The following is a 27,782-nucleotide window of genomic DNA, read 5'->3' on the forward strand; positions in this document are numbered from 1 at the left end:
CAATAATTAAAAAATAGAAGGCACAAAGAAAAATGGAATATAAAACAGTAACAAAACTATAAAGAAAAGGTGCTGCACTTTGCAGCGATATCCTGATAACTAATTCTTCTATTAATAACAAACTATAACCTAAATTAAATAAAATTAGAAATAGTCCCATACCAACAGCAACACAAGTGTTGTTGTACGACGTTCAGAGCGCCATGGAAAACTTCCAATAAGACTGGACTTGCAATTATGTCCTTAGGACTAGACTTATAAAAGAGCACAGTTATTCTTTTGTTAAAAAAAAAAAAGAAAAACGCTACAGGCCATACAATGGATACGTTTATTTGTATTTAAATGGCATTAAGCTTAAAGAGTGTTGTAACTGTTTATTTGGTCCCTGTAAACAATCTGTACCTTGAGTAGCACCATTTCCTAGTCTTTTTTTATAATACCTCATCAGCATACACCTGAGGAGGATAGAAAATGGCGCTGGTACACTGTAACTGCACTAACGTAGTTGAGAGTTGTTTGTTTAAAATACTTAAAAGATTCACCCGTTGCTTCCTTCCCAAGTTACCACATATATCTGAAGATGAGGATAAACTTTTGTTTGGTTTTTCTGAAAACAACAGTTAAAAAGAAAGACAAAATCTGAATCTTGCACAGTGCAAGAGGAGGACAGTTCCAATACTATGTTTAACATGAGTGAACATGATGTAGAGCCAGTGTATGCCAATGTTAAGGTTAACAATAACAAGTTTAAAATGGAGCTTGATACAGGAGCCTCAGCATCTGTCATAAGTGAGCACACTTACAGTGAAACCTGGAGTTCCAGTCAGGCACCTTTATTGCTGTGTACATACACTAGGCAAACAATCAGACTGTTAGGAGCACTGGATATGGACATGAAATACAAAAATCAACGAGCTAGATTACCACTTCTAGTAGTTAAAGGTGAAGGCTCAAGCCTCCTGGGACGCAACTGGCTACAGAAAATACAGCTTGACTGGGGGGAAATAAAGTACATTGAGGCAGCCAAGTACCAAGATGTTCTACAAAGTTATCAAGACATGTTCAAAGATGAGCTGGGCACACTTCAGAGAGACTGTTCGGTTGTTTGTGGACTCTCAAGTTCCACCCCACTTCTTTAAACCCAGGCCAGTACTATATGCAATGAAGAGCAAGGTTGAAGAAGAGCTGGACAGATTGCAGCATGCAGGGATCAGTGAACCTGTATAGTTTTCACACTGGGCAGCTCCAGTTGTGCCAGTACTCAAAAGTGATGGGACTGTAAGTATTTGCGGAGATTATAAACTGACCATATACGAAGGCATCAAAGTTGGATGCTTATCCTTTGCTAAGCGTGGAGGATCTTTTTACCACACTAGCCGGAGGATTATTCACGAAGCTTGACATGAGCCATGTGTACCAACAGATGTTGTTGGATGAGTCAAAGCAGTATGTCACCGTCAACATGCACTGTGGACTGTTCAAGTACAAGTGAGATTAAAACTCAACAAGTGCACCTTCCAAGCACCGAGTGTGACTTATTTAGGGCACGAGATCACTGCCCAAGGTCGATGCCCCATGGAAGAGAAAGTGAGAGCGATCAAAGAAGCTCCACCTCCAAGAAATGTGTCAGAACTGAAGTCATTTCTTGGTATGGTCAGTTACTATGGAAAGTACTAGCACCACTGTACCAGCTGTTACATAAACACATTCCATGGCACTGGAGGACAGCTCAAGACAATCCTTCATTGAAGTCAAAGAACTGCTATAGTCAGCATGCTTACGTGTCCATTTTGACCCAAAGAAGGAGCTTATTCTGTCCTGTGATGCCTCTCCATATTGGGTGGGAACCGTACTGTCTCATCTGATGGAAACCCTATGGGGTTTTGTGGCAAAATGGCTGGTGATTGTGAACAGGTGTAGAGGTGATGCAGTGCATGATTTCCATTACATTATTGAACTTCATGCTGATTTGAACACGGCTCTCACCAAGATAAGCACCAACTAAGACATAGCTTTGCAGTAAACTGATGTGATCCATCTGCATCTCCATCCATTTGCATTGTTTTCCATTTGATGATGTAGATATCCTTCTGTCTGGTGTTGATTGCTGAAGTGTAATGCTGGCTCCAGGGATCAGCTCATTTTGCCTCCCCAGCACATCAGCACACACAACAGCGGCGAAACTGGCTCCGGGGATCATAAGAACATAAGAACATAAGAAAGTTTACAAACGAGAGGAGGCCATTCGGCCCATCTTGCTCGTTTGGTTGTTAGTAGCTTATTGATCCCAAAATCTCATCAAGCAGCTTCTTGAAGGATCCCAGGGTGTCGGCTTCAACAACATTACTGGGGAGTTGATTCCAGACCCTCACAATTCTCTGTGTAAAAAAGTGTCTCCTATTTTCTGTTCTGAATGCCCCTTTTTCTAAACTCCATTTGTGACCCCTGGTCCTTGTTTCTTTTTTCAGGCAGAAAAAGTCCCTTGCGTCGACACTGTCAATACCTTTTAGAATTTTGAATGCTTGAATTAGGTCGCCACGTAGTCTTCTTTGTTCAAGACTGAACAGATTCAATTCTTTTAGCCTGTCTGCATATGACATGCCTTTTAAGCCCGGAATAATTCTGGTCGCTCTTCTTTACACTCTTTCTAGAGCAGCAATATCTTTTTTATAGCGAGGTGACCAGAACTGAACACAATATTCAAGATGAGGTCTTACAAGTGCATTGTAGAGTTTTAACATTACTTCCCTTGATTTAAATTCAACACTTTTCACAATGTATCCGAGTATCTTGTTAGCCTTTTTTATAGCTTCCCCACATTGCCTAGATGAAGACATTTCTGAGTCAACAAAAACTCCTAGGTCTTTTTCATAGATTCCTTCTCCAATTTCAATATCTCCCATATGATATTTATAATGTACATTTTTATTTCCTGCGTGCAGTACCTTACACTTTTCTCTATTAAATGTCATTTGCCATGTGTCTGCCCAGTTCTGAATCTTGTCTAGATCATTTTGAATGACCTTTGCTGCTGCAACAGTGTTTGCCACTCCTCCTACTTTTGTGTCGTCTGCAAATTTAACAAGTTTGCTTACTATACCAGAATCTAAATCATTAATGTAGATTAGGAATAGCAGAGGACCTAATACTGATCCCTGTGGTACACCGCTGGTTACCACACTCCATTCTGAGGTTTTTCCTCTAATAAGTACTTTCTGTTTTCTACATGTTAACCACTCCCTAATCCATGTACATGTGTTTCCTTGAATCCCAACTGCGTTCAGTTTGAGAATTAATCTTTTGTGCGGGACTTTGTCAAAAGCTTTCTGGAAATCTAAATAAACCATGTCATATGCTTTGCAATTATCCATTATCGATGTTGCATCCTCAAAAAAATCAAGCAAGTTAGTTAGGCACGATCTCCCTTTCCTAAAACCATGTTGACTGTCTCCCAGTACCCTGTTACCATATAGGTAATTTTCCATTTTGGATCTTATTATAGTTTCCATAAGTTTGCATATAATAGAAGTCAGGCTTATTGGTCTGTAGTTACCTGGTTCAGTTTTGTTTCCCTTTTTGTGGATCGGTATTACGTTTGCAATTTTCCAGTCTGTCGGTACCACCCCTGTGTCAAGAGACTGCTGCATGATCTTGGTTAGCGGTTTGTAAATTACTTCTTTCATTTCTTTGAGTACTACTGGGAGGATCTCATCCGGCCCAGGGGATTTGTTTATTTTAAGAGCTCCTAGTCCCTTTAACACTTCTGCCTCAGTTATGCTAAAGTTATTTAAAACTGGATAGGAACTGGATGACATGTGGGGCATGTTGTCAGTATCTTCCTTTGTAAAAACTTGTGAAAAGTAATCATTTAACATATTTGCTATTTTTTTTTCTTCCTCTACGATTTTGCCATTTGTATCTCTTAAACATTTAATCTCCTCTTTGAATGTTCTCTTGCTGTTGTAATATTGGAAAAACATTTTGGAATTGGTTTTAGCTCCCTTAGCAATGTTCATTTCTATTTCTCTCTTGGCCTTTCTAACTTCCTTTTTGACTTGCATTTGCAGTTCTGTGTACTCTTTCTGTGTACTTTCTTTTTGGTCCTTTTTTAATGCTCTGTAAAGTGCCTTTTTTTCGCTGAATATTTTTTTTAATTGATCTATTAAACCATTTTGGCAATTTAGTTTTACATTTAGATTTGTCTACTTTAGGGATATAATTGTTTTGCGCCTCTAGTACTACGTTTTTGAAGAACAACCATCCTTCTTCTGTGGGTGTTTTCTCTATTTTACTCCAATCTACTTCTGTTAGTCTCTGTTTCATGCCTTCATAGTTTGCTTTTCTAAAATTGTAAACCTTAGCTTTAGTCTTTACTTTTGAGGTTTTAAAAAACACTTCAAATGAGACCATGTTGTGGTCTGAGTTTGCCAGTGGTTCTCTGACCTCTGTTTTAGTTATTCTATCTTCGTTATTTGAAAAGACTAAATCAAGGCATGCCTCCCCTCTAGTGGGTGCCTTCACAAATTGTGTTAGGAAGCAGTCATTTGTCATTTCCACCATTTCTATTTCATCCTTCGCGCTACCCACCGGGTTTTCCCATTTTATTTGGGGGAAGTTGAAATCCCCCATTAGTATGGCTTCTCCTTTGCTACACACATTTCTAATGTCATTGTATAACAGATTATTGTGCTCACCGTCTGAATCTGGCGGTCTATAGCATGCTCCTATTATTATGCCTTTTGAATTTTTGTCTGTTATTCTGACCCATATTGATTCGGTTTTATTTTCTTTGTCCAGGTTTAACACCTGGGCTTCAAGACTGTTTCTTATGTATAGCGCTACCCCTCCTCCTCGTCTGTCCTGCCTGTCTTTCCTATACAGTGTATACCCACAAATATTATATTCGTCCCCATCACTCTCAGATAACAAGGTTTCTGTAACACCTATCACATCATAGTTACCTGTTAGTGCAGTAGCTTCAAGTTCTAGAATTTTGTTTCTGATACTTCTAGCATTTAGATAAATACATTTAATGGTTGTCTTACCTGAGTTGTTGTTCTTGTTTTGATGCGGTCTCCCTTCTGTTATTTTGTTGATTTCTCCCCCCTTCCTTTCTAGTTTAAATGCTTCCGAACCTGCATCAACCCAGTGCGGTCTCCCCAGTGCATCAGCATGACTACCATCTGGATTGAGCTAGTAGGTGTGGTAAAGTGCTCGCCCGTGTGTATTTTGTGTTATTTATGTTGTGTGTTAATGTTGGTGTATAGTCATTGGTACACGGGATATAAACGGGTCTGTATTTAGACATGAGGATTGCACAGCATTTCACGTGAAAGTAAAATGTAATAATATGTGAGCACGGGGAATTGCACTTTATTAATTCACGTGCAGTTGTACCACGACTCCAATTGAATGATTGATTAGCAATAGAGTCTCGGTACAGCTGCATAAAAGCTACATGTTTTCACCCACTCTGTGTTGTGTGTTTGGTGAGTGGAGAATGGGATTGGAGACGAAGGTAATTGTAAAAATAAGAGTTAAAATAGAAGCTCACCGTGTTTTGTTTAGTGATAGTTCGTTTTGTTTGTCCCTTTTGTTTTGGTGAATGTGCCATGTCCTGTGTTTTTGTTTGTTACAACTATTTATTTTCTGTCTGTTCTGTTCACTCATTAAATGCTGAGCGAAACCATAAGCTCAGCTCCACCAAACTCCACCTCTCTTTTTGTTTATTTCCTGTTTCTGGTCTGAAGTCACCCACTCCGGCCGTCTTTGTGACTGTAGGGAACATCTCTGGGGTCTTCAAGTGGGCACCTTCCATCCTCTGTGTTTCGTGGACTAGCCCACGACACCTTAAGAGGGCTCAACAGTGATTCTGGCGTCCCACATCACCCACCTCCATTCTCCACTCAGCTCAGCCCAGCTTACTTACCCGTACATCAGCATTGCTTTCTTTCTATTGTGCTTGAGATCCCCATAAAGAATCTTTCCGTCTCAACCACAGCCAGTTGCTGATCTTTTCTGCTGCTTCAGATAAGTTCTTCACTGTGAGACGCAACTCTTGGCCACTGAACACGACGTCTCTGAGAAACCAGGTTGTAGAGTGTGCCACAAATCCACAACAACCCACCTCCACTGGGTAAACTCGGACTTTCCATCCTCACTGTTCCGCATCAGCAGCTAGTTGAGCATACCAAAGTTTCTTCCTCTCATACGCCTCATCCACAGCGTCTTCCCATTGCACTGTTAACTCTACCAGATGAACAAGGCATGCTGATCCAGACCACAAGACAATGTCTGGTCAAAGGTTAGTGGTGGCAATCTCAGTTGGAAAAATAAGCCAATCTCTACCAGCTTCCAGTTGTCCTGGGCGAGGACTGGTTTTAATACCTTTTCTTGGTGGTTGCTCTCCTGGATGGAGAAATATTGTCTTTTGTGTGTAATGCTTTGATTGAACTGTTGGCAACTTATTGGTCAGGTTACATTTGTCTTCCAATGCTAAGGCCAATCTTCATCCTCACCCACCCAGAGGTTTAGGTTCTGTGGTGATGGGAGAACATCATATGTTGATCTGATGAGGAAACTGATCAGGCTCTGTTCCATTGTCCATAGGTCTTGCCAGACAATCTTGCGTTGTTCCACACTCTCCCATCTCATCTATTCTCCCTGCTTGGCCTTGGAAATGGCCTTTACACACCTGATCCTCTCCTCCTGCTTTTGCACCTCATTGACTCTGCTGAGGCAATGTGGAATTCCCAACCATTTCTTGACGTATGAACTGATTAAAGCTTCCAGCTTCTCAACTGTTGTAAGGAAACCTTGTACACAGTCAGTGGCCACAGCAGTCTTGGCAGTAGACCAAACTAAAAGCACCAGAGTTTCAGTTTGCCTGGTAAAGCACTGCTGTCTATGCTCTTCAACCCTTCCACTGCTTGTTGTCTAAATCCCCGTCGTACCATCTGCCTAGACTTTTCACTGGCTTCTCGGACACTGTTGGTATTGCCTCACTGTTAATGTAGAACCTTTTATCTAATACTTTACCTTTAATTATAGAGATGCTCCTTGATTTTGTGGGCTTGAATTGCATTCGTGCCCATTCAATGTTATTGGTTAATTTGCCCAATAACTGATTAGTGCAGGCTATTGTTGTAGTCATTGTTGTCATGTCAATTGGTTGATGCTATAAAAATTACTTCCATTGCCATGGTAAAAGCCAGTGGAGAAATGATACATCCTGCCATTATTCGAACTTCTAGGCATTGCCATGTAGTGCTGAATTCTGAAGTTGAAAAACTAAATTGCAAATCTTCAAAGTAGGCTTTCACTAAATTTGTTATTGTCATCTGTACGCTGAAAATATCAAATGCTGCCCAAAGAATTTCATGTGGCACTGAACCGTATGCATTAGCCAATTCCAGGAATGTCACATGAAGCTCCTTCCTCTCCTTTTTTGCTTATTGGATTTGTTGCCTGATTATGCTGATGTGTTCTAAGCATCCTGAGAAACCTGGAATGCCTGCTCTTTGTACTGAAGTGTCAATGAAGCAGTTCTTTAATAGGTAGGTTGACAAAACTGACTGATGCTTGTAGAGTCCTTTTCTTTTGGAATAAAGACTCCACCTGCTCGGCGCAATGCTCTTGGTACAATCTGTTTTTCCCATGCCACTTTCATCAATTTCCACAGGATTTGTAGAACTCCATAAGTCCTCTTGTACGCTCTGTATAGAACTCCATTAGGCCCTGGAGATGATGATGCCCTTGCTTTTTTCATAGCTTGCTCTACTTCTTTCCACTTAGGTGCACAGTCTTCCATTTAGCATTCAGGTGGATTGATAGGTGGGATATCTGAAGTAATTGACATAGACTCCTGCCTTTTTGAATCTGTAGAAGATATCACAAACAATTGTAATCTGGTAGGGAAGTGGTTTTAATTATAGTCCGGGCTGGTGACCAAATAATAAATCCCGGCAATACACATCGATGTGTATTGCATGGAGATGACAACAGGTTTACAGTACAAACAATAATCACAGACGTATCTGCCCCATAATAATATGACACATGGTCACCAGTCCTGGGTGCATGCAGTTGTGCTCGTGGTGGGTGATAAACAATGTTATTTTGTGACTATTGGTGCAGTGATGATCTGGCTTGTATTGGCCCAAGGCGACAGTTCCGGATGCATGTTAGCTGTCTGGTGGTTCAATAAACACAGACAGTTACTAACAGACAATACAAACTAGCACAACACTCACAAATATTCTTTTACGTTCTCTTTATTTCTCCGGCAGTCACTACTGCAGATCTCTCAGACCAGGACATGATATCACCACCAGGAATGGAGTTGTCCAGGAGTTCACCACCCACACCCCTGCCTCCTCTGGTGACCCCAAAGTGTTGGTGTACGACGTTCAGAGTGCTGTGGCAAAACTCCAATAAGACTGGACTTGTAATTATGTCCTTAGGACTAGACTTATAAAATAGCAGTTATTCTTTTGTTAAAAAAAGAAAGAAAAACACTACAGGCCATACAATGGATATGTTTATTTGTATTTAAATGGCATCAAGGTTAAAGAGTGTTGTAACTGTTTATTGGTCCCTGTAAACAATCCGTACCTTGAGTAGCACAACCCCCTACCCTTTGTTATAATACCTCATCAGCATACTCCTGAGGAGAATAAAAAATGGCGCTGCTACACTTTTACTGTAAGAGTGTACTAACGTAGTCGAGGGTTGTTTGTTCAAATAAAATACTTAAACGATTCACCCTTTGCTTCCTTCCCAAGTTACCACAAACTTAGACCGTAGAGTTCCAGAAGCGTGTATCAGCAGCCACTGCCACACGTGGTTTTAGACACGGGATGGATCGCAACGCATTAGTGGAGCTGCTGGAGGCACTGGAGTGCAGACGGGACACACAGGAGAGAATGAGAGAGGAGCACTACAGTGCACGCATTGAACAGGGAGGGCTGGCGTTTTCCACAGCGTCAGCCCCTACCGCAGCACCAGCAATGTCGGCACCAAAGGCTTGGGTGATGAAGATGTTGGTGGAGGACGACCCTGAGGCATACTTGGTGGTGTTTGAGCGGCTGGCTACCACTGAGGTTTGGCCAGCTGGGACTCTGCCTGATTGGGGAAGCTCAGGCAGTCTACCAGGCGATAAGCGACCTCAACGCTGCCAGCTACGACATGTTCAAACAGGCCATTCTCTCGCGCCTCAACTTAACAGCAGAAATCCATCAGGTTCGGTTTAGGGAGTACCGAAGATCCCCGGAGACATGCCCCAGAGTGGTTGCAGAACGGTTGTGTGATGACATGGTGCACTGGCTGACCCCCGAGAATAAAACCAATGTGCAAATGGGGGAAGCAATAGTGGTGGACAAGTTCTGCCACGTGGTCGGTGCCGATACCTAGGTTTTGCGTGTGTTTTTTGGAAATTGTGGCTTTCCGGACAAGATCATCACTAAAGCAAAATCCTGCATTTCAAATATAAATAGAAAAAAATGTGTTATATAATAACAATATAGAACACACAGGTGATAAAATCCCTCTGGTCCTCACTTACCACCCTACCAACAGAAAGATACAGACAACCTACCAACAGAAAGATACAGACAATTAATGCAAAGAAACTTTACAATTTGACAACTAGAACCCTTCTACAGCACCTATTTTCAAGACCCCCCCCCCCCCCCCCCCCCCCCCCCCCCCCGATGTCATATAGAAGAGACAAAAATATAAGAGAATATGTGGTATACAGTGCTATTTGTCCTTCTGGGGAACCTTTGAAAGGCATATATCCATGTAATAGACCACTATTAATACCTGTAAATACATTCATTCTGAAACAGATTAAATCTGAACGCAGCAAGGATTCAAGGAAACACATGTTCATGGATTAGGGAGTGGTTAACATGTAGGAAACAGAAAGTACTGATTAGAGGAGAAACCTCAGAATGGAGTGTGGTAACCAGCGGTGTACCACAGGGATCAGTATTAGGTCCTCTGCTATTCCTAATCTTTAATGATTTAGATTCTGGTATAGTAAGCAAACTTGATAAATTTGCAGATGACACAAAAATAGGAGTAGTACATCTAAAGAAATAGTCTACTGCATTATCTGCAAAAAATGCAACACATTGTAAATTGGTGAAACTAAAAGGCGTTTAGCAGATTGGTTTGTAGAACACATAAGAAGCATTCGCATTAACACCACTGCATTTCCAGAAGCCCGTCACTTCAACAATGATGATCACACTGCTGAAGACATCAGTCTGTGTGATCAATCAGTGCTATGGAACAAATGTTGCTCGGAAACAAAAGGAACTAGTTTATCTTAAATCGAAAGTCAATGAATATTCCATTCTAAAAATCATGACACCATCCACAGAATTTTTGTATAATTACAATTCTTGAACAACAAATTTACTGCACTGTGTTTACTTTTCTTTTTAAACAGCTGAAGAAATGTTTTTGCCCGAAACGTTCAGACAATAATAATAAAAAAATATTTAAAACTTTTTTGTGTACATTTTTAAAAAACCTTTTCTCATATATATATATATATATATATATATATATATATATATATATATATATTCGTTTAGTGAAAATACATTTTGCGGGACAGAAGTTATTCTGTAGCCATTTCACATATCTCCGCCCCCTGCGTATTATGTGTTGTTGACCTTGCCTTTCCCTTTGTCCTACTAATACCCATCCCACGGCTTTCACAGAGTTATGTCGATGGGAGGATCTTTGTTATGGGGCTGCAGTGGGAACTAATCTGTTTTCTCGCCGTTGTTTCTTTGTCGAATTGTTTTCAAAGACCGACCGGAAACAGTGTGCTGCCGCTGTTTGCTGTGAAGGATGGAAGATTAGTGGATTAAGAATACCTAGCCATTTCCAAAGTAGTAAAACCACAATAACTACTCTTAAGTATATACAAATCGCAAACCCGGAATACAATCAGTGTAACACAATCTTTGACACCCCGGACATCCACGGCACGAAAGAAAGCAGGTATAATTTGTGTTGTTTCTTTAGGTGCACAATTTTTTCAGTGTTAAAATATTTTATAAGCTGTTAGGTAAAAGTAAATAAATACAACAATTACGAATATTATAAATACCTTAGCTTTAAATATTCACGTTAAAAACAGGAAAGCAGTTACAGTACATAATCATATTTTTATACAGTACTGTTTTTATAATACCCCGTGTTTTTGGCCGTGTTCGGTCGTTATCTTGTGACAGTATGGTAAGCAGAGAATTTAATGGTATTGAAGAAAATTCTTTATTTGTAATAATATAATAATATTGTATATGATCTTCAGTCCAATGCATTGTCACGTTGACACGTGCACTCGGACGTGACTCCTGTGTCCCAGCACGTGTACCCGGTAATTGCATTTCCTTTTGTGTGTGTGACTTTGCCAACCTGCTGATAATGTTGATGTGACTGCAGTCATTTCCAAGAAATGCAAATGATGTTACCACCGACAGTAACAATAATAAGGTTTTTGCGATGAGAATAACCACATGTGTGTGGCCTCAACATTTTAAATCTATGATCCCAAGAAGTGAAAAGCTGAGCTAAATGTTTTTGAGTTAAAAAAAAAAAAAAGTCTGTGGTATTCTTTGCAAAAATAGCTATATGTGCTACAGGTAACTAAAGCAAGAGTTTTTTGTTAGTTTTTTAAAAAAAGCTTTTCACATAATTTGTTAGACATCTGTTAAATAACCCTGTGTAGCAGCATACCCTCTAAGGCTAAAATGCGTGCATTTTTCGCAATAACTGACAACAACCTTTCGTACTTCACAAGTTATCATAAATATCAACCTCAATTGAGACGCCAACATCTCGAGAAAACCTCGTTTTGAGAGCATTCTTGTAAAGCATTAACATAAGCATATTTGCGTCTGTCTGCTGCTGATTCTCTTATTTCCCTCGGTAAAAATTAGGGGTGCGCGATAATACCGATATTTCTGGTTAAACTGATTCAGGGAAACGGCTACTGGAAAATGTCGAGTATTATCTCATGAGATAATTGCTTCCAACGAGAACTATTAGTGCTAACAGAAAATATGGCACAAGCACACAGAGATTTTGAGTTGCTTAAATTGTGCAAAGCAAAGTCCCTCGTGGATTCATTTCCTAATAAAAAAATATTGTAAAAATGATGGCTGTATAGCATCTAACATTGCGGTATGTTGTTTGTATGTTGTTTTTGAGGATGCAACATCGATAATGGATAATTGCAAAGCATATGACATTGTTTATTTAGATTTCCAGAAAGCTTTTGACAAAGTCCTGCATAAAAGATTAATTCCACTGTGTAACAATTTTTATTTTTTTTTGGTTCCTGGGTAGTAAGTGTTATTTCCTAATTGCTTATGCCTCAAAAGTATAGAAAATGGCTGTTATTCCCAACAAACTTTACTTTTGTGACCAGGACAGTGATATTTTGAAATTTACCTATTTTCCAGAACATTCCAGATAGATTCAGTGCTGAGTAAACTTGGAGTAACTTCTAGAACTTTCCAGTAATATAAATAGTAGTATAAATACAGGGGCCTTAAGCCCATCAGTTCAGTTTAGTTCCAGCTGCCTAAGTGGATACATATCTGCATTTTTCTGAGATGGCATCAAGAGGCTGCAATGGTGGCATTCCTGATGGGTCTCCAAGGCAGTTTTACCAAGTTTCCCTGCTATCTTTGCCTTTGGGACAGCAGGGACACCAAGGCGCACTAACACAGGCGGGACTGGCCACAGCGGACCGAGTCTCTCTGTGGGGAGGAACAACGTCAAGTGGGAGCCACTGGTGGTCCCCCGGAAGGTGCTGATGCCACCACAGCACATCAAATTGGGCCTTATGAAACAATTTGTCAGAGCTCTAGATAAGGCGTTGGCAGCCTTCAAGTACCTTCAAGACTTCTTCCCTAAGCTGTCTGAGGCAAAGGTCAAAACCGGTGTCTTCGTCGGACCACAGCTAAAGAAGACCCTGGAGTGCAATGAATTCCCCAAGAAGCTCACTAGTAAGGAGAAAGCGGCTTGGAACAGCTTTGTCGCAGTGGTTCGGGGCTTCCTGGGCAATCACAAGGCCGAAAACTATGTGGAGCTGGTTGAGACTCTGATGAAGAACTACGGCATAATGGGCTGTAGGATGTCCCTCAAAGTCCATATCCTTGATGCTCATCTTGATAAATTCAAGGAGAACATGGGAGCACTTCCACCAGGATATACTGGACTTTGAATGCCGCTACCAAGGACAGTATAATGAGAACATGATGGGGGACTACATTTAGGGGCTGATTCGTGAAAGTGATTTACAGTATAATCGTAAGTCTCGAAAAACTACTCACTTCTAAATCTTTTGTACTCATTTTTGTATTACTTTAGTATAAATACATGTTAATTTGGATTCATATGTTGTTTTTTTCTGACTTTATGTGAACGAAAAGAAACAAATTCGCCCGTTTTCTCATTGGAAATAGGTAAATTTCAAAATATCACTGTCCTGGTCACAAAAGCAAAGTTTGTGGGGAATAATAACCATTTTCTATACTTTTGAGGCATAAGCAATTAGGAAATAACACTTACTACCCAGGAACAAAAATTGTGTTACATAGTGTTCTCAAACTGAATGCAGTAGGGATTAAAGGAAACACATGTACATGGATTAGGGAGTGGTTAACATGTAGGAAACAGAAAGTACTGATTAGAGGAGAAACCTCAGAATGGAGTGTGGTAACCAGTGGTGTACCACAGGGATCAGTATTAGGTCCTCTGCTATTCCTAATCTTTAATGATTTAGATTCTGGTATAGTAAGCAAACTTGATAAATTTGCAGATGACACAAAAATAGGAGTAGTGGCAAACACTGTTGCAGCAGCAAAGGTCATTCAAAATGATCTAGACAAAATTCAGAACTGGGCAGACACATGGCAAATGACATTTAATAGAGAAAAGTGTAAGGTGCTGCACGCAGGAAATAAAAATGTACATTATAAATATCATATGGGAGATACTGAAATTGGAGAAGGACTGAAAAAGACCATCTAGACAATGTGGGGAAGCTATAAAAAAGTCCAACAAGAGGCTTGGATATATTGTGAAAAGTGTTGAATCTAAATCAAGGGAAGTAATGTTAAAACTGTACAATGCACTAGTAAGACCTCATCTTGAATACTGTGTTCAGTTCTGGTCACCTCGCTATTAAAAAGATATTGCTGCTCTAGAAAGAGTGCAAAGAAGAGCGACCAGAATTATTCTAGGTTTAAAAGGCATGTTATATGCAGACAGGCTAAAAGAATTGAATCTATTCAGTCTTGAACAAAGAAGACTACGTGGCGACCTAATTCAAGCATTCAAAATTCTAAAAGGTATTGACAATGTCGACCCAAGGGTCTTTTTCAACCTGAAAAAAGAAACAAAAAGCACCAGGTGTCACAAATGGAGATTAGACAAAGGGGCATTCGGAACAGAAAATAGGAGGCACTTTTATACACAGAGAATCATGAGGGTCTGGAATCAACTCCCCAGTAATGTTGTTGAAGCTAACTTTCTGGGACCCTTTAAGAAGCTGCTTGATGAGATTCTGGGATCAATAAGCTACTAACAACCAAACGAGCAAGCTGGGCCGAATGGCCTCCTCTCATTTATAAACTTTCTTATGTTATTAAGTAAAATATGCTGGCGGTACCATGAAACTTGCATACAGCGGTGTAGTCCTACATCTTAACAGTATTGGAATACCAATTACAATATAGATTTTTCTAAAAAAAATGATACAGATCCAGGTTTTATTTGTACATTGAACTTGAGGTAACATTTAATAGATAATGCATGCGACTTTAGGCTACTCCCCCTTGATCAATGCTGCCAGATTGGCGGTTTTCCAGCCAAATTTGGCTTGCTTTGAAAGGATCTAGCAAGTAAATGTTATCTTCGGTAGTCTGGTTATTTAACTTTTTATCAGGCATGTTTTTTTTCTTTTCTTTTCGATTTATCAGGTTATCTCCAGCTAACGTCACCACTATGCCCTGTATAGTAAATTCCAGTGTTGCCAGATTTTTGCTGTGTTTATAGCCAAAAGTTACTTCAAAAATAGCCAAAACGTAGTCCAATTATGTGTTTTATCAAAACATTATATATATAAAAAGAATAGATACCTAGTATAAATTTGATAAAAACTACAAGCCCCAGTACAGCTCATCCACACGTCACTATCAACAAATTCTTACAGAAGCTCTGAAGGGACAAATCAACATTCATACCAGACCAGCAACCAAATTAACAGCTTGATCCCTTTACTGAAATGCTAATGCTGGCACTGTATCCCAAACAGTATTGAAAACATGAAAACAGTTTCAAGTTATACCACTTATCTAATTACATTATCAACCCGCCACTCCTTAATATTTCCTGTGGCTCTGTTTAAGTAGCCCAATTCTGCGGGAAAACCGTGGAGCTGGCAACTCTTTCTTTTTTCTGGAGCTCTGCACCCAATACAATTATGAATCACACAAACGCTCAGTTATTTTTTTTATTCTTCACCAATTTAAGAGCTGTATTAGTGCAGTTTTTAATTTTATTTTTTTTTTTACATTTAGTCGTCACCAATTATTATTATTTATTATTTTCTCCCCAATTGTGCACCACCCCCTAGGAACTCCTGGTCATGGTTGACAGTGACACAGCTTGGATTTGAACATGTGATCTTCAGGCTATGGGGCACATCCACGCGGAGCACCTTTACTAATTTTACACTATATTCTGAACATCTTTTACATAAATAAATTGTTACAAACCTTACTTGCCAGTGTTTTTTTTTTTTTTTAAATAAACATGTAGCACTTATTTATGCATTTGTAATATATATATATATATATATATATATATATATATATATATATATATATATATATATATATATATATAAATTAAATCTTAAAAGCAAGGTCAGTCGTTTATTCCAAATCCCGGGTCTCTGCACTGACTGATATATAAAGCAGCTTTAAACCTGTGTTTATGGCCACAGTCCTAGGATTCAGTTTTGAAAAACATTTTTAATATGAAATGAAAATAGATATTTTTTATAATAAAAATTTAAAAAGTACATTTTTTAAACTAGCACTGTTTTTCTATTTTTCAAATTGGGAGCACATGCACATACTTCAGAGGATCCAACAAAAATTAGTTAGTGGGCATTTCGCATGAGAGTTTAATTTGTCATGTTACATTCTAATACTTTAAACTCCTTAAAAAGCACTATTTATATATGTAGATTTATTTTGGTAGCAAAATATCAACATCAGTATCATTAGGCGTTGAATTCCAATATTTATCGATATATATGTCGCAATATTGTCTTCAGTATTGCAATATAGATCCTCAGTCCCAACACCCACCCCTGGTAAAAATGCATGTCGCATTCGTGCAGGTCGCTCAGGCACCAGCGAATCTACTGGTACAGGGTGGGCGAAGCAGGCGTCTGGCGTTTCTGCCTCTATAGAGGGTGCTACTCATGAACTTTGCTGTTTTGAACTCGTTGTATAATTGAATACTAATCAGTGAAGCACAATCTTTCTGCATTATTTACGTTTATAAATACTCCAGTAAACATAAATAAAAATCACAATACTCCTGCTTTGGCAGTTTTTGTTTTACTTCCCTTTTAAAAAACGACCAGATCAGAAATATCATTTCAAGCGTTTTGAAACTGGTAAAAATGTAATCAGTATATTAGTCAAACACACATTTACTATGTCCCCTTAGACTTTCATTTAGTTGGCCTCTGAGGCTAAAGTAACATAACATTTTTTTAGCCACACTGGAAAAACTTTCTACACTTAACAGTACTATAAACAGTACTGTATAACAGTACTATAACTATAAAGTTATAAATATACTGTTTCAACAAGGCAAAAAGACGTGTATTTTATCTGAAAACACGTAGATATTTAAATGCCAGACCCTACCATTTACAATACACATACATATTATAAGTAATTTGCACTATAAGTCTGATTCCCATTTAATAAATGCAAAAGTTAGTCCCACGTGAAAAAAAGTCATTACAGATTTCCTAAATTTTGAATAGGTTTGCAGTGATATTCATGTACTGCATAATACTTTGCCTTATTTTGACTGTAACGTGGTTTTCTTTCCACTACAGAACGATAAAGCAAAATTACACAAGATTGTACTAATGTGATGAATAATATTGGTAGGATTGTACAGTCACTACTGTGTTTTTTTTTTTTTTTTTTTTACTGTGTTCTTTCACCTGTGACTACTGACAGTAATATTGCACTGATACTGATGTTAAAACTCCATATATCATAGTGAGACAAATCCTTTTTAAAATAAGTGTATTTTTTAATTAAATTATTCCTCTTTCGAATCCACTCTTACTATTTCCAAAATATATTTCAACACATTTTAAAGAGATAGCAAACAACAGAAAAAAAACAAAACAAAACATAGCTGTGATCTTGAAGCTGCGTGTTTCTGGCTTGCAGTCTGTGGAAATGTTCTTCTGGGACCAGAGGGTTTGAAATCATGACTGCTTCACCTCCCTGTGACTAGTATCATGGTTATATTTTAGTTGTACATGGGTGACTGGTATTACTTGAGCTTCATCTTTCGGAACATGATTCTGGTAATTGGTCTTATAATTATAATTTTTTTTTTCTGTTTGGATGCCATGTGGTTTTTTTTGTTTGTATGTTTATTTACAAGCAGCTCAGCCTGCTGATTGTTTCTATCAGAGCCTCTGTCCTCCCGTTTGTGGCATGCATATGTTACATGATCATGCTAAAGAGCTTTCATTGGGCAAAATAAAATCAAACTAAACAGTCTGTATTGACTCCTCTACCAGCACACTTCGAATGTGCTGGCAGTCTTACACAGGTACATTTTTCAAAGCCTTCTCCACCGTGGCGAACTTCAGGTAAAATAGTTGAGCCGCAAGGGAAAACGTTCCGTTTGTGGCGAGCGGCTAGCAGGAATGTATATTTAAGTGTATAGTAATTTAAGACATACCATGTGCATTTTTTTTTTTTTTTTGCAAGTTGCAACATAGCAGCTGCACCAACAAAAAAGTGCAGTGTTTCAGTAAAAGACAGTAGAGCTAAAAAAAAAAAAAAAAAAAAGTAACTCTGGTTCCGTGAAAGAGAATGACAACCATTACTGAATGGGAAGAGCCCTCTCTGACCGCCAATCACTGAGCATATATAAAAAAAGCTGCCCTATCAGGGCCCTGCTGTGAGAAGGAGGTCCCTCCCATCTCCTGCGGAAGAGGGACGTCCTCACAGTAGCATATCGCCATTTTCTTTCGAAATCAGAGGTCAGCTGGGGACATGACCTCGAAGGGTAATGGTTGTCATTCTTTTTCAGGGAGTCAGGGTTATGGTAGTGGAAGAGAGTAATAGCCACTTGCCAGTCTCGCAAGAGGGGTCAAAACCAGCTCTAGTCAGTAAACTGACAGGAGAATCAGGCAGGAGCACTCTCAATAACGCTCGAAAGCATGATTTTACCGTGAAATAATTTTTTTAATTTGAAGGTAGAACCAACAAATCAGCCAAATTCGGACAAAGAAAGCACGCGGCAATCTGTGACCTGTCTCAGTGATGTGAGAGAGAAAATGGCGATATGTTACTGTGAGGATGTCCTGCTTCAGCAGGAGGTGGGAGGGACCTCCTCCTCACAGCAGGGCCCTGATAGGGCAGCTTTTTTATATATGCTCAGTGATTGGCGGTCAGTGAGGGCTCTTTCCATTGGTAATGGTTTTCATTCCATTGGAAGGGAAAATCTGATTATCTATATGAGGATTGTGGGATATTATTCTTAAAGCTTTTCTGTCATTCCGTGGATCATGTATGAGTCCATACCATTAAATCTCATAATGCCAGTCATAACCACATAGAGAACAAGAAAGCAAAAAAGACATCAGCAGTGGCAAAGCACTAAATAGATCTAAGGTACTTGTACTGGGCTCAAGGCAGGGCTTTCCCAAAGTAAGTGAGCCAAATTACTTGTGTGTTTTAATTATGCATTTGAGCCCGAGGAGTGGGCTTAATCATGTAGTAATGCCCGCCTCGTGCAATTACGTTAACTTAATAAGCTTTGTAGATACTGAGAAACTTGCCATTTTGACTGAGAGGGTAAATTATGAGTGGGAAACCTTCAGCCACGCATTAACCCTTTTAATATATTTTGTTGCAATATACAATTTTAAAACAATATTCTAACACAAGTATCTCAACAGTTTTACAATTTACTTTAAATTTGAACAAGATATTGATTGTGACTCTGCCTCTGATTTAGCATCATCCTCTGATCGTATGCAGCCCTGTCAGTTGTTATCATAGATAGACTGCATGCTTAACTAGTGGCCTGCATAAAATTCCTTTAGACTACTGAATAAAACACTGCGCTGCCTTCAGTTGTAACCATCTTCAGGGCTACTAATTGTTCTATTGTTGGGAATACCAAATTCTGTTTTTCAAAAATGGCCAGTTCATTTGTTCCCACTTTTTATCAACATCATAATTAAATACGGCATTTCAACATAAATATTACCTTGGTAGTTAAAATAAGTAAACTTAATAGATATTACAAATTTTTTTTTCCCCCAATAAGATTTGTTGCTGTAATAGTAAGTACAGCACCTGAAGACACTTCAAACCTGTGGTAATGTTTATAGACATCACTTGGCTCATTGCTGGCATTAAAATAAGCAGGAAAACCTAAGCTATATTGCAACAGTTCAGAAAACCAAATGTCCAGCACAGTTGTGAGAATCATATTTACAGTCTTCCACTAACACATTAGTTCAGTCTACAAGTAAAGGTGTTTTGAAAAGACATGCTTAGCTTATTGCTCTCATTTACAATAACAATCAAAAATATGAAACAGTTTAGTAACAGTCCAGCAATGTCATGTGAGAGTAATCCTATGTACAGTACTGCGCAAATTAAGTTTAGCGTTTTACTGGCACTATAATAATATAGTTATTGACATCTCAGACAGAAAAGGTAAATATACACTTCATAAATTTATATATATATATATATATATATATATATATATATATATATATATATATATATATATATATATACTAAAGTAATGTTTGGACAAAATATCTGCATAGTAATGTTGGGACAAATATCTGCATATTTTAATGAATATTTTTGACATGTATTCAGATACAAAAATCATTTGTTTGTATTCACTAGAAATTACAAAAATGCCTTGCACTTATTTAATGCCTCACCTGAAGTTGCGCAACGGTTTAAAAAATGGCAAATGAAAAAGAGCTGCATGTGATGTGAGATTTTATATATATATACACTACCGATCAAAAGTTTTAGAACACCTCCATTTTTCCAGTTTTATTGAAATTTACGCAGTTTAATGTCTCAATGTACTCTGAAATTAAAGCATAGAATAAATAAACAATTGGAGATAAAAAAGAAATCATGGAATCGTTTTGTTTAACAAAATTTAATCTAAATGTTTGACACAAAGTAGCCACCTTTTGCAGATATAACAGCAGAACACACTCGTGGCATTCTTTCTACAATGGAAATCAAATCTTGTTCGGCAAGTTCTTCCCAACGCTGTTGCAGAAGTTCCCACAAATGTGTTGCACTTGTAGGTTGCTTTGCTTTCACCCTTCTGTCCAGTTCATCCCAAACCAGCTTGATGGGGTTTAAGTCTAGAGACTGTGTTGGCCATTTCATGATTTGAAGCCTACCGTCTTGTTCTTTTCTTCTAAGGTAGTTCTGACATAGCCTGGAGGTATGTTTTGGGTCATTATCTTGCTGTAGGATGAACCCCTGACCAACTAGGCGTATACCAGAGGTTATTGCATGGCACTGCAAAATGCTGTGGTAGCCGAAAACCCTGCATGATGAACCGAAGATTTAAAATTTTGATTCATCGGTCCATAAGACCTTCTTCCAGTCTTCAGTATTCTACCGGCGGTGCTTCATGGCCCAGGCAAGCCTCTTTTTCTTATTTTGCCATCTTAGCAATGGCTTTCTTACTGACACTCGACCAGTCAAACCTGCAGCTCGAAGTCTTCTCTTCACAGTTGAAACTGAGACTTGCTTACTTCAACCAGTGTTAAGCTGTGCTTGAAGCTGTTGTCCTGTGAGCCGCCTATCATGCAAGCTGTTGACTCTCAGAAACTTGTCTTCTGATTCTGTTGTGGCTTTGGGTCTGCCAGACCTCTTCCTGTCAGAGTTTCCTCCAGTTTCCAAGTGCCTTTTGATGGTGTAGGAAACTGTACTCGCTGAAACCTTGGCTTTCTTTGCAATTTCTCTAAAGACCTACACTTTTAAGGGTTATAATGGTCTGTCTGTCTTCCTTTGTTAATTGCCTTTTTCTTGCCATTATGATAGCAATATACTACTTCCTGCAGTACAATACTGTCCAAATAATGCTTAAGAGGGTGTAGTAACACAGTCTGTTCCAACACTGCTTTTATACAGACAGAGGGTTTGTAAGTAATCAACAAAAGTTGGGACACCTGTAGGAATTGTTAGCATCAACTTTCAAGGCTTAATTTACTTCCATTGCTGCAGAACAGCTGTAAGTTGTTAACCCATTACTTGTTCCCTGAAAAAAGCTTTTTTGTATAACTCTGAAATGTACATTATTTTTCAGTTTTTGGTAACCTAAACTTTATTTATTTTTTTTAACCTCTGGCAGTTTACCGCTTACCTTTGTACCATTTCAGGTTTTTCACTGGACTTGAACTGCTTAAATTTCAATAAAAACAGGAATAATGGGGGTGTTATAAAACTTTTGACTGGTAGTGTGTGTAAATAAAAAAAAAAATAAAAAAAATATATATATATATATATATATATATATATATATAAAACCACAGGATCAGAACAGCAGCTCCAGATTATTTACACATTTTAGACAACAAAAAGTAAACGAACCAGATTATGCACACACACACACACATACTGATCTCTATGGAAGTCCATCTGGATCATAAAAGCGTTGTGCTGCTTTAGAGCGAGTCAGAATATTATGGGACAGAAAAAAGGCAAGTATGCCATTCTGAAATGCCTCATTTAAACAGTGCCCACCTTGCTGGAAATGTTGTGAGGTCATTTTTTTTCCCCCCATTTGTTTTCTAATGCCATTTCCACGTTTGTTTTATTTGAAGTGTTTAAAGTTAAATTTAAGTTTTTGTTTGCTTGTTCAGCTAAAAAAAGCCACAAGTAAACCTCATGATCTTACTTTATGAAAACGTGTCGATGGCCACTGTTTACTGTGAAGAAACAGCAATGGCAAGGTATGAAAAAAAAAAAAAAAGTAAAAAAATAAATAATGCCGCTTCAACTTTATGTAATATTTATTTTAGGAATAAACAAAACAATGTTTAACTTGAACTGCTATTTGGCATCCTTTGTTTTGTGTTTAATTCACTGCAGTAAAATAAGACCTACACAACATATTCTTTATATACACACACACACACACACACACATATATTTTTCTACTTTAACATTTTACATAGTGTGACGTATTGCTGTAAAATAAAGGCACCGACACAGGGGCCAGAAGACATTCCATATCTTTTGAAACAAAATAACGTATGAATTAGACAAACAATGAGTAATTAAGATTCAGGGTATGTAAAAAAGTAAGTGATCCTCAAAACGGATGTGAGAGACTGACCAACAGTCACAGGAAACGCTTAGTTGAAGTCATTGCTGCTCAAGGGGGTGCCACCAGTTACTGAATCTAAAGGTTCACAATCTTTTTCACAATTGGATATTGAATCATTTGTGGATAAATAAATGTTGAAAAGGTATCATGTTTTTTGTGTCATTTGTTTAATCACGTTATCTTTATTATTATGACTTAGAAATTAAGATCTAATAACATTTTAGGTTTGACGTTGTGAAATATGTGAAAGTCCTAAAGGGTTCACACATTTTTTTTAGCATCAGAACATTGTGACAAAAGAGGAAAGTACTTGTTTGACAGGCAAAGTATAACAGTGAAACAAAAATCTTGTCCCGGGCATTGTGCGATATGAATTGCACACACCTCCAACTTAAGATGTTTGTTTAAGAAAACTCAGTTGAACTCTCCAGAACACAAATCCATGAATATTCTGTATATGTGGCAGTTTTTCAGTAGTTGTCAAAAAAAGTATCGCTTCAAACAGAAATCCTTATTTTAAAAAGAAAAAAAATAATAATAAAGTGCAATTTTAATGTTGGGAACTGTGTTATTCTACTTTAGTTACATACTTTCAGTTGTTTTTGTTTTAAATTTATCATCTCAACATGCTCCGGGGTGAGTCTTGTGCGCAAACGATTGACTGCAAGTCCAGCAGCAATAAAAACACATTCTGAAGGCACAGATGAAATGTACTTGCACACTCTTCATAGCGTTTCTCCATGCATGCGGTTGATGTTTGCCTCAAAAGGTACCTGGTATTCTGGCTAGAATGAACTGTGAGACTTATTTATGTAGTTGTTTTTAATCTAATCTACATTAAACTATATATATATATATATATATATATATATATATATATATATATATATATATATAATAGTAAAAAACGTTTAAGAAAGCTACAGTTTAAACAAGTACATTTTTAAACTATTACATCTCTAATGTCAACCAGTCTGTGGAACAGGAGGCTTTTCATTCAACTCCTGTTAAGTCTGATACTCCTTTACAGTCTGACAGGGAGCGACAGCTCCATATACTCTGCCCAATGTGGGCCCTAGTGTATAAGGTTGACAGGACAAAAAGTTGGAGGCAGTCCAAACTATTTTTTGTTTGCTATGGGGCTCATGATTCAAGACAGGAACATGGCCACTTCGTAGGCTTTATTCCTAGGGAGCATCTGTCTAAGACATTTGCAATGCAGCGGTGTAGGGATGAAATAATTTTTTGGTACGATATACTGTGACAGGGCTCACAAAATCGCTAGCCCGAAGTTCCGGGACAACCAAAAAAATCTGTCTGACAATGTTTTTTTTTGACTGCTTGCCCAACGGGCAATCCAATTTTTTTACTATAACAAGATAACGTTCTGCTCTTTAATTAAACAGCCATTTCTCAATCATGATTCCGCTCGCAGATCATCCCGGAAAACATGTTTAGAGGGATCGATGTTTTTCATTAGTAACGCTTGAGTGATTTCCGGGGTGACTTACAAGTAAACAAGTAATTGTACTTTTATTCACAGTCTCATTGCTATTATTATTATTATTATTATTATTGTTAGGGCTAGTGATGACAAATACTGTAGTAATAAAGAAAATCAAAGAATACAACACCACTAATATTAATAATTTAGCTAATGCCTTTATCCAAGGTGATTTCCTTAACTTACTGCCGCAGCTTATATTGTTCGTTTTGGATTGTCCTTTTACTATAGCAAACAAAGGGCTTTGGACCCAAACAGGGTTGTTATAGCGAGGGTGTACTGTATTTAGTATTTGACTTATATGCTTAATGCACAACACTTGCACATTTTAATATATAATGTTTGCACATTTGTTATTTATTACCATCCATAGTGTTCAGCATTTAACAGAGGGTATAAATAAGTTTGGATCAGAATCCAATATCATCCCTTACAAATAAGTAACATACTGCAAGTATGCTTGTACCAGAATTGTCTGGTTTTAGTATACTATTGGTACCATTATTCTATCCTATTTTGGCACAAGTATACTTGCAGTATACAACTTTGTATATTCTTTTTGTAAATAATGCAATGTAGTTCTCAAATATTGGACATTTCTTAGATTGTATCTTACTTCTCTTTTGCATACCTGCATTATCACTTGCTGAATATGCGCCTCCAGATTCTGACAAATACTTTTAGAAAATCAGGAGCAACTTCTGCTCTATGTGGATAACCATCAGAAAACTAGTAGAAACTTAAAACACAAGTCTGGGAAAAACAAATGGAAATCTGGAAAAAAAGTATGGAATTTTGATGTTGAAAAAGTGTATGAACCCTGTTTATACCCTTAGGTAACTGTGACAGTTGGTTGACCAGGTGAAATTTTACAGCAAACCCAACCCCAGCTTTTCCCTGCCCGCTCCAAAAGAAGGTGTAACCTGTTCCAATTTCTGCAATCTGACACAATTCAGCCAGACGGGTCTCGCTCAGGGCTGCAATGTCAACATTGTATCTTACAAGTTCCCTGCCCACAAGGGCAGTGTGTCTCTCTGGTCTGTTTGGTCCAGCATTGTCCATTAGTTTGCGCATATTACAAGCTCCTAAAGTGAGTGATGTCACTTTGGTTTTCTTTCTTTGCTTTGTTCGACCGCTGTGGTAGGCTGGCCAGGGTAATGCGAAGCAGACAATGTCTAGGGCACCTTTTCTAGCCCCTTCCTCATACCAAGGAGGTGAGCAGTGCAATCTTAAATAGGGCTGCTCAGACGCACAGGGGACTGCAGAATTCCACTGCTGCTTCAATCCAGTGAAAAACGACCATATAGCCTTAGCTGCCTGTGTGAGGGTCCACGGCTACAGCTCCCAGCGTATCCACACCTGCTACTTTGTTGTTCGCCTATAGCTACAGGACTTTGAACGGTCAGAATCTTAATGATGGTGGTAGTGGTGTTATGACTCGTGCTTTGAATTATGATTGTCGCTGAATTAACACCCTGGGATCCTTCAAGAAGCTGCTTGATGAGATTTTTGGATCAATAAGCTACTAACAACCAAACGAGCAAGATGGGCCGAATGGCCTCCTCTCGTTTGTAAACTTTCTTATGTTCTTATGTTCTTAAGTGGGGGAAAGTTGTGCAGCGTCGACCTCACACGCTCGTCCAGAGGCAAGACGTAGTCAAGACGGCTGGAGATGGTACTGGATGCAGTGGTTGGCCTGAAAGGCCTTTTAATGGTATTTCCCCCACCAAGGGTTCCACAGCCCCAAACTCAGATACCGAGTTTACCGGGTTAAATAACCGCCGCCCAGGATTCGGCGTTGGCAGCTGCTGGCTTTACCGACTCACCAGGTGGCTTACACCTAGTGTGCACCTACGGTAGCAGCTAGAAAGATTGCACAACTAGCTGGCCAGACACAGGTGGTACAGTATTAACAAGATGCAATGTATAATGCTGCAGCTGTCGCTGAATAAAAAAAAATGTGTGTCTAGTTTATATAGCTTACATTCCAAAGTACAGTAATCTGTTTGGAATAAATATTTTAATAACACTCCTGTAGTATGTTAAACTTGCTAGGCTTGTTGCGAATGGTGTGGGTTTTTTTTTTGTTTTTTTTCTCGACGCTACCAAGGCGTAATTACACCTCACTTTCAATTGTTATGCACAAGCTTTTACTGAACTGCAATGATATTAAAATAATAACGTCACAGGGAGGGGAATGTACCGAAAATGTATGGTGCAATCATTGGTATTTACTAGAGCGATTATATTTTGTGTGCCCAATTTAATCAACTGTTGTTTTGAGGCTTAACTGACAGCCCTAGTGTGTACTTTCACTACAAAAAATATATAGTGATGAAATACAGTACCATAGGATGTACATCCAATCTGCAGAATGTGGCAAAAGCACAACAGCGAAAGCAGGAGCAACTTCAAACATGCCCTTCCGTAACAAGCAAGGACACTTTAATAACTTTTTATTCCCCAGTGCGGCGCCCTCCTTATACTGTCCTCCGTTCCACCCTCAATTTTCAGTATATAATTTCAATACGCATTAAAATGTACACGTTATAGGCTATTATGCCACCAGAAAAGCAGGCTACCTCGGGTAAAGTTGATAACCGAATTGAGATTTGTTTTCTTAAATTATAAATGAAATAACGATAAAAAAAGGAATATGCATAAAGAACATCATGCCCATACTGTTCTATTCCATACTTACAGGTTATATAGTGCAAAATAATTAATTTATTTTGCAGGCTATTTTGTGTAAAGCAAGTATTTAAAATAAATTGAAATAAATACAGATGCTTCATATTTTGTAATTATGTAGTTTCTAAGTACATTTAAATAAATAAAATGTGTAAGTAAAGCAGGAGGAGGAAAAAGCTTGCAGTCCCATTTTGACAGATTTTTTGCAACTATTGATGGTAATAGAAGGACAATTTCTTTCTTTAAGTATTTTTCTTCCACTTGTGTGCTAGTAAGTTTTTTTCATTCTTGCTAGAATCTTGCTCTTTTTTTAAAAAGTCTGTAGCTTCCTTGTGTTGCAGACCATATCCCACAGAGATAAAGACATTGCTTGTTGTTTTTTTTCTTTTTATTCAGTTAAAAAAGTAATTGAAAAATAACCGCTACTATCTTGATAATCAGTGTATCGTGAAAGAGTGGGCTCTCGACTGTTCGTATCGTGGAAATTTACTATCGTTTCATCCCTACAGCGGAGTGGGCTGCTCCCCGTACCTTTACTAGATTCTACAGACTGAATGTCGTAGATCTTCAAAACCCAGTCTTTGGAACTAGAGTGTTAAGGGCGGCTTCTCAGTCGACCCCTACAACACAGGCGTAGAGGTGAGTTCTCCCTTAATTTTTTTAACTCTAGCTACTTGTTACTGGGGTTACATTTTTATATTATTAATTAGTCATTTAACAGGCGTAGCCTTGTAGCATTCCAGTCGTTATGCATTATTCCCTTGCAACGGCTTTGGTGCACTTACCCATGTGGTAATGATTACCTTTTGTGCTTGAAAGGGAACGTTGGGTTATTATCATAACCCTGCTTCCCTGAAATAGAAATGTAACCATTAACCTTTAAGGT

At 38.4% G+C, this 27,782-nt stretch overlaps 1 protein-coding gene across 2 annotated transcripts in view; it reads left to right on the plus strand.

The window, feature by feature from the left end:
• Positions 1–10,743: 10,743 nt before the first annotated feature.
• The window catches only part of LOC121327762 (1-acyl-sn-glycerol-3-phosphate acyltransferase gamma-like), a 68,914-nt gene continuing 51,875 nt past the window's right edge, over positions 10,744–27,782 (plus strand). The window contains exons 1-2 of one of the 2 annotated variants that reach the window (XM_041271949.1): positions 10,744–11,019; positions 27,406–27,535. The gene's annotated coding sequence lies outside the window, so the exon portion shown is untranslated. The remainder of the gene's footprint in view (positions 11,020–27,405; positions 27,536–27,782) is intronic. The other variant, XM_041271948.1, reaches the window with a different exon arrangement.

This window comes from Polyodon spathula, chromosome 15 (assembly GCF_017654505.1).
Source record: "Polyodon spathula isolate WHYD16114869_AA chromosome 15, ASM1765450v1, whole genome shotgun sequence".
NCBI classification, from domain to species: domain Eukaryota; kingdom Metazoa; phylum Chordata; class Actinopteri; order Acipenseriformes; family Polyodontidae; genus Polyodon; species Polyodon spathula.